This window comes from Chionomys nivalis, chromosome 22, assembly GCF_950005125.1.
Source record: "Chionomys nivalis chromosome 22, mChiNiv1.1, whole genome shotgun sequence".
Taxonomy (NCBI): Eukaryota; Metazoa; Chordata; class Mammalia; order Rodentia; family Cricetidae; genus Chionomys; species Chionomys nivalis.
Window position 1 is genome coordinate 32,372,346 of NC_080107.1, and position 7,123 is coordinate 32,379,468.

Below are 7,123 nucleotides of genomic sequence, written 5' to 3' on the forward strand. Positions count from 1 at the left end.
AACTAGTTAACTATACAAAGGGGTCATTACTTTATCGTGGACTGAGAATTTATGAGTGATCACTTGGGAATCCATCTGATCTCCAAATATAAACTATGGTTCACTAAATTAAAATGGTTTTACTTAGTTAGTTGTACAGGCCTTAAAAGTAATGGTTTTCCTCATGGCTGCGTAGAATGGAAGAGAACAATCATTTCTTATTATATACTGTAGCTGAAACTGATAAAGGGGAGATAGATGTACTCTCAAGTCCCACTCCTCTCTCTTCCTCAGGAGTCTCAGAGTCAGGGATTATGAGTCGAGGAATGTCATGAATGAAATAATAACTTGATTTGCACACCTGGTTCAGGCTGGCCTAGCTGCTCTGGATATTCTGGACATGTAGGTAGGGCATTTATTAAATACAACTAATTAGCTCCTGACAATTGTTTTAAAGTAGCTTCTAATTATTTCAGAAAATTTATGAATTGATTGGAGTATCAGATATTCATTAAATAATATTCAGAAAAATTTACCACTGATAATGCATAGAAAACTAATAGATGTTATTTTTGGTGAGGCTCCTGGCATCTTCTGTGGCTGGATCAGACAGTGATACAGGTTAAGGTACAAGGAGAAACAACTGGAGACAGAGCATCTGTCTCTCTCTTAGATTTATGTCATGACTAACACGTGAAAAGTTCAACACTTTAGAAATATTACAACTAGAAAGGACACAGTTATATAATTTTGTAAATTTTGCTAAGAAAATGAACAAGAATTTCTTTAATTTCACAAGTAAAAAACATGAGATTAAAAATCCCTACTAGGACAGAAGCCTGAGGAACTTACACATGAAAACACTACTAATTTAACGAGAGCCTTATCCTTATTTGTCGTTTCCTCTACCCGAGTCCACACCAACTATTTCAGACCCTACGGACTCTCAGCTTCAACCAGAGAGTATGCACACCTGTCCTGGTGGGTGACAGTACCAGAGCATACTCCATCAGTGAAGTATTGTCTGCTGCCCTTTAGTTTGCATGTAATTTGATTATAAATTGGAATGACTTCCTTCATGAGGGTCTGACCATGGAAGTATGAACTAAGTATCTAGCAAAAAACAGAACAGCACAGAAGAAATTCTCAACACTTCGTTCATCTCAATACTTCAGTCCCCTCTATCAACTTGTGTTTATCTCACCAAGACTAAAACATAGTAAAGAATAACATGCATGGCTCTTGTTTGAATAAATGAAGGTAAGTCTGAATTTCAAGAAGAAAAGTAATAACAAAAAACAGAAGAGGTCTAGGAAGATTTTTTTTTAAAAAAATCACATGATAGAGTCTCAAATATTGTTTTTACATAAGCTTTCCTCTAAAGTAAGGCCCACTTAATCCAGTTTTGACATGATGAGTAACTCTGTCATTATAACCCATGACCAAACTAAGAGTTACTGTTGGGTAATTTTGTGGAGATATTGAATTAAGTATACAATGCACATATTCTATATCTTAAGGATTTACTGATGGGAAGCAAAGGAATAATAGTAGTTCTCCTGTTTTATTGGAAGACAGGATGCAGCATTGTTAGTGCAACATGCCAATTATAGAACAGCTCTCGATAACCAGTGAAAAATACAGATTATAGTTCAAGTAATGAGTATTAAAATCCCTTCTCTCCTAAACGTCTAATCAAGTTTTGAATATTTCAGAGGTCATGAGTCAAGATAACTGGAAAAAAAATAAATCAAACCTATATTGTGGTCACTAACATCACTGCTGTCTTTGATGAATTCAGAACTGTTAGAAACATCAGCCATGGAAGAAGTGTGTTGTATGCCAAGTGAACATGTGAATAATAGTTGAACACCTGATTCTACCAACAAACAATAGTCTTCTTTCTAGGAAAGAGCACATGGGAGTCCAAAGTTTTGTATTTCACAGCTTAATCATTGCTCTTTAGATTTAAGTAGCATCGTAAGTTATGGTTCACCCATCTGGTAAAGAAATTTTACAATTAAATCAAGGTTTTCATTTTCCACTGTATTTCATTCTCTTTTGAACTCTCTTTTTTATACTTGCAATTATGAACAAGATTCTGAGAAGTAAATCCATTTCCACTCCTAGCTATACTGAAAAACATGGAATATGAAGCCTCCATAGAGTGCTCAGCATCAGAAAGATTTTTCCCCTGGGCCCAACAGGATGCATTTTACAGCACTCTAGGAAAGGAACCAATAGGTTTTACGGTCCTTAGGAGCTTTGGATGGGTAAGAGACCACCAAGAAATAGGATAAGTTTTCAGTGCTGTGGGTGTTTCTAGAAGGGATTTGCTAAACCTCCAAATTTCCTCTAAGGTTACCATAAGTCAAGGTGACATGTCTGTAACATATATGTGTTGATGATGTAATTGTGACAAATTATTTCTGTCATGATGAATTTAAAATATTTCTTACCCTAAATACTTCCAAGTATATAATGTAAGTAATATTTTATAGAGTATATGAAACCACTTGGTTACTTTCAAGAGAGGCTTAAGTAGAGTTGAGATCAAATAGCTACAGAAAATTTTGTTTTTCTATCTATAATTGCTTCGTTTTAAGGATATAATTTTGGATTGGTAACACCCCTGTTTTCAAAAAGAAATTTTCCTATGTACATATTATGAATACCAGTAGTCCTTGGAAAATTATCATAAAACACCGTGAAGATGAAAGTTGACCAAAAAGGATGAGAAAGAAAAGTATTTTGTTAATTTCTATAGGGTCTTGGGGATGTTTTCCACTTTTCATGATAAATTTCAGGAACACAAATCGGCTGTGTCTATTGGAAGCTTTAGAAGATGTTTTTCACTATCAACTCAATTGCTATAAATTCTATTTCTGTGATCCTCCCTTGATACTTCCAAGCTCACAAATAAAAACCTCAATGGCTACCGGACAAAGTCCAAACACTCAGATCTCAGCAGAGCCTTGAGTAAAGGGATCTAGTTGCACCAAGACTTTCTTTCACTAACAGAAATCCTTGTTGAGAGTAAGAGGGCCATAACCAGGAAGCAGTTTTTATTACAGACTTTTATTACAGACACAGATAAGGGTCATCTCAATCTTACCTATTTTCCTGTGCATATATTAGCAATTATATATTAATAAATATATTAACAAATGTTTTCTATTTTCCTTTCATTATTTTCCAACTAATCATTTGTATGTATATATGTATATGTATATATATGCATATATAGTGTATACATGTGCATGCATGTGCATGTCAATACTGATAATGCTTGAGCATGTGTTTTAATTCAACTTTCACTACACCCCAAGGAACCACATCTAGAAACAATAAAGTTTATGTCAAACACATTGGACTTTGAGAGCGAACAGCTAGTGGCCATACCTTGTATTGTCACTTTTGAAGGGAGATGTGAGTGCCTCTTCTATTGTGTTTGGGTTACACTTTATTAAGGAAAAGAATAAAGCTGTTAGGAAATACATTTTAATTTTTAGAAGAGCGAATGCTTCATGGAAGAGACTAAGTACTATGGCAGTTACTTTCATTTTAACTCAAAGATGCGTATATACCATATTACCTACTAAGGCATCTTAGAGATTTGAAATATGAGCTGAGAAGTGAAAATATGGCCCATGTGGGATTCTGAGTTGGGAAGATTGGTGTGAGCCCTAGGCCAGTCTGGTCTGCATGGTGAAACCAGGGCAGCCAGACATAAATAGACAAACACTGATCAGAAAACATGCAACCAAGCAAAAAAGAAAACTCAAAAAATTACTGTGAATTTCATTACAGGCAGATAGGGTAATTACAGACACAGATAAGGGTCATCTCAATCTTACCTATTTTCCTGTGCATATATTAGCAATTATATATTAATAAATATATTAACAAATGTTTTCTATTTTCCTTTCATTATTTTCCAACTAATCATTTGTATGTATATATGTATATGTATATATATGCATATATAGTGTATACATGTGTCTCTTTGCACAATATATGGTGTGGCTCACAGTGGTCCACTGTACATAGGAGTCATAAGAAAGTATTTGAAAGCCTCACCATATCTAAGTAAAAATGTTGGGGAAGATAAATGCATTGACTCTGACTTAAATACTACGTGTTGTATTTGTATATGGAATCATCAAGTGGCGATTGTGAATGGATGCATTTATACATTTTTATAATGGATTTCTCAGAACAAACATTTGATTTTAAGTGTTTAAATTTTCTCTTTATTTTATTGCGGTGTCTCTGTAAGAAAAGACGTAGATTTCTCTACTTTGTAGAAGCTTGAGGTGGGTGGGAACTTTGGGCTCCCTTCATTATTCTTTTCCTGGCTCTCTCTCCCATTTATGTGACCTTGTGAGCAGTTAGTTAGCAGCTCCTTTGGCTGTTTTAGTCTTCCGGGGGGAGTGGAATTCTTAGGAACACTTTCATTTTCAGCTAAATTCCAATAAAGCAAAATGATGTGCTGACAGCTGAAGTTCACGACCAAGAGCATTACCTGATCCCAAGATGTGCATGCTAGGTAAATGGTTGAGGATCTGCCCTCGGGGAACCTTCTCTTTTTAGAAATAATCAACCTACTGCCTCATTTCAGTCACAGATCCTCAAATTAAAAATATGAGGAAAGTAACTATTGACCTAAAAAGCTCAGATCTAAATTAAGATTTTCTAAGTACTGGTTCCTAGTAGAAAGATGATAAAGAATCATTAGACAGCTTTACATTTTGTGAGGTTTGCCATATTTTTATGTTTCTGTTCCCAAATGGTTAACAATCATGGCCATATAAAAATACAATCAGTAACAGGAGCTGTTCATAAACAAGAAAATGTAAGAAAGCATGGAAGCATCACTGTTACATTTCTGAAAACAAAATCAAGTGTCAAGTTATCTTTCCTGAAGTCGATACATTGAATGCTAGCTTCCTTACATGCTTGTAACACTTGGGCAGCTCACTAATGTCTTCCAAAAAAATTTAAAAACTAGCATAAGTTAGAAGTTAAATTATATGACAAACTTTTTTTTTATACCTTTGCTATATACATTAACTCTGTGTATCAGAGGGGTGAGAATAGAATTATTGGCCAGCTGTACCATTGATGACTGAACTTTTGTAGGATGTGGGAAAGTAATGAACAATAGAGATGTATGGGGAATGGTGCTTCCCATTCTTAAGAAATTTTATGAAACTCAAGACTTTCATTTTCAATTGTCCATTGCTAATGGAAAAAAAAACTCTCAAAAAATAAGGCAGTCTTATTAATCCAGTTGTCCCCATTTCTGTCAGCAGAAGAAATATAAATGCTGCCAATGTTCATGTTTGAGTTGAAAGAGAAAAGTTAGCAATTTTCTGAATTCCTGAAAAGACCACTCTTTCCTTTTGAAGACATGACCGGAAAGACTATAGGCTGAGAGAAGCTCACTATGATGTTCATATGATATGGCAGACGACGTAAGACAAACATTTAGTCCGGCCGCAAACACCACACCAGAAAAGGCAAATGAGGAAAGAGAGGAGCACCCAACCGGCCCAGCTGCTTCACCTCTACTCTGTCCCTTGAGTAAAAGCTAAGACAGGCATTCACAAAACTTCACCGATACATTCCCAATCTGCAATGTGGTAATGCCAGACTAAAAATCACACTGAGAGAAATGTTGCCTTATTTTAAGACCATCAATAGCTAGAAATATTACTCACCAATAATAGAGATGTCTAGTAGATCTAAAAAAATATGCTTAGCAGTTGTTTAACAATGAGAATCCAAGGAGCTGGCCTGACACATTAAAAAGCAACAGCAAGCAGCCCGATGGTTTTGTGACATTTCTGATTTCGCATTTCTCGGTTCCGTTTGCAAATACACCCTCGGTTTTAGGAGGTAGAGCTGCAGTGCTAAAAGAATGAGGGGGAAATCATTCACGGGTTTCTAAAATGATCACACAAATATTTGTGAATTAAATATACATACAGCTTTCGGCCGCGGTAGCCATCTTTCAGTAACTCGCCAAAATGACAAACACAAAGGGAAAGAGGAGGGGCACTCGCTATATGTTCCTTCTCTAGGCCCTTTAGGAAACACGGAGTTGCTCCTTTGGCCACGTACATGCGGGTCTACAAGAAAGGCGATATTGTAGACATCAAGGAAATGGGCACTGTTCAAAAAGGAATGCCCCATAAATGTTACCATGGCAAAACCGGGAGAGTCTACAATGTCACCCAGCCTGTTGTGGGTATCATTGTAAAGAAGCAAGTTAAGGTCAAGATTCTTGCCAAGAGAATTACTGTGCGGATTGAACACATCAAGCACTTGAAGAGCAGAGACAGCTTCCTGAAGCAGGTGAAGGAGAATGACCAGAAGAAAAAGGAAGCCAAAGAGAAGGGCACCTGGGTTCAGCTGAAGTGCCAGCCTGCTCCACCCAGACAAGCACAGTTTGTGAGAACTAACGGGAAGGAGCCTGAGCTGCTGGAGCCCATTCCCTACGAATTCATGACCTGATGTACAAAAAGAAATAAAAGACCTGGACTGTAACAAAATAATAAATAAATAAACAAACAAACAAACATACATAAGTCCATATGAAAATTTGCTTTTCTTTGAAAGTTTAAGGGTAATTAAATGCTGAAAGTGGAAGTAACATGAGCCTGAACTAAAGTGAGGTCTAGGGAGGACCCAAGGGCACTGGAATTCTGGTTTCAAAGTGCCAACTATTAGCTAAGTTTGAGGATGACACTGAGTGGCCATACTTAGAACTGGCTTCTCAAGGTCTGCCCGAGAAGAGCTTTGTAGACAAAGAAAATATTCAACTAAAGCAAAATTCTCTAAACCCAAGAGAGGAAGCTTGGTCACAGGGATCCCTCGAATTATCCCCAGTGCTAGCAATGACAGAGGTAGTACCACTTCTAGGGAGAGGCTGAAGCAGAGGGGAGCGGTTTTAAACCCAGTAGAATTGCTGGGTGGTGGTGGCCCACGCCTTTAATCCCAGCACTTGGGAGGCAGAGGCAGGCGGATCTCTGTGAGTTCGAGACCAGCCTGGTCTACAAGAGCTAGTTCCAGGATAGGCTCCAAAACCACAGAGAAACCCTGTCTCGAAAAACCAAAAAATAAATAAGTAAATAAATAA

At 36.9% G+C, this 7,123-nt stretch overlaps 1 pseudogene; it reads left to right on the forward strand.

The window, feature by feature from the left end:
* Positions 1 to 6,011: 6,011 nt before the first annotated feature.
* Positions 6,012 to 6,498, forward strand: LOC130864820 (60S ribosomal protein L21-like; annotated as a pseudogene).
* The last annotated feature ends 625 nt before the right edge of the window (positions 6,499 to 7,123 follow it).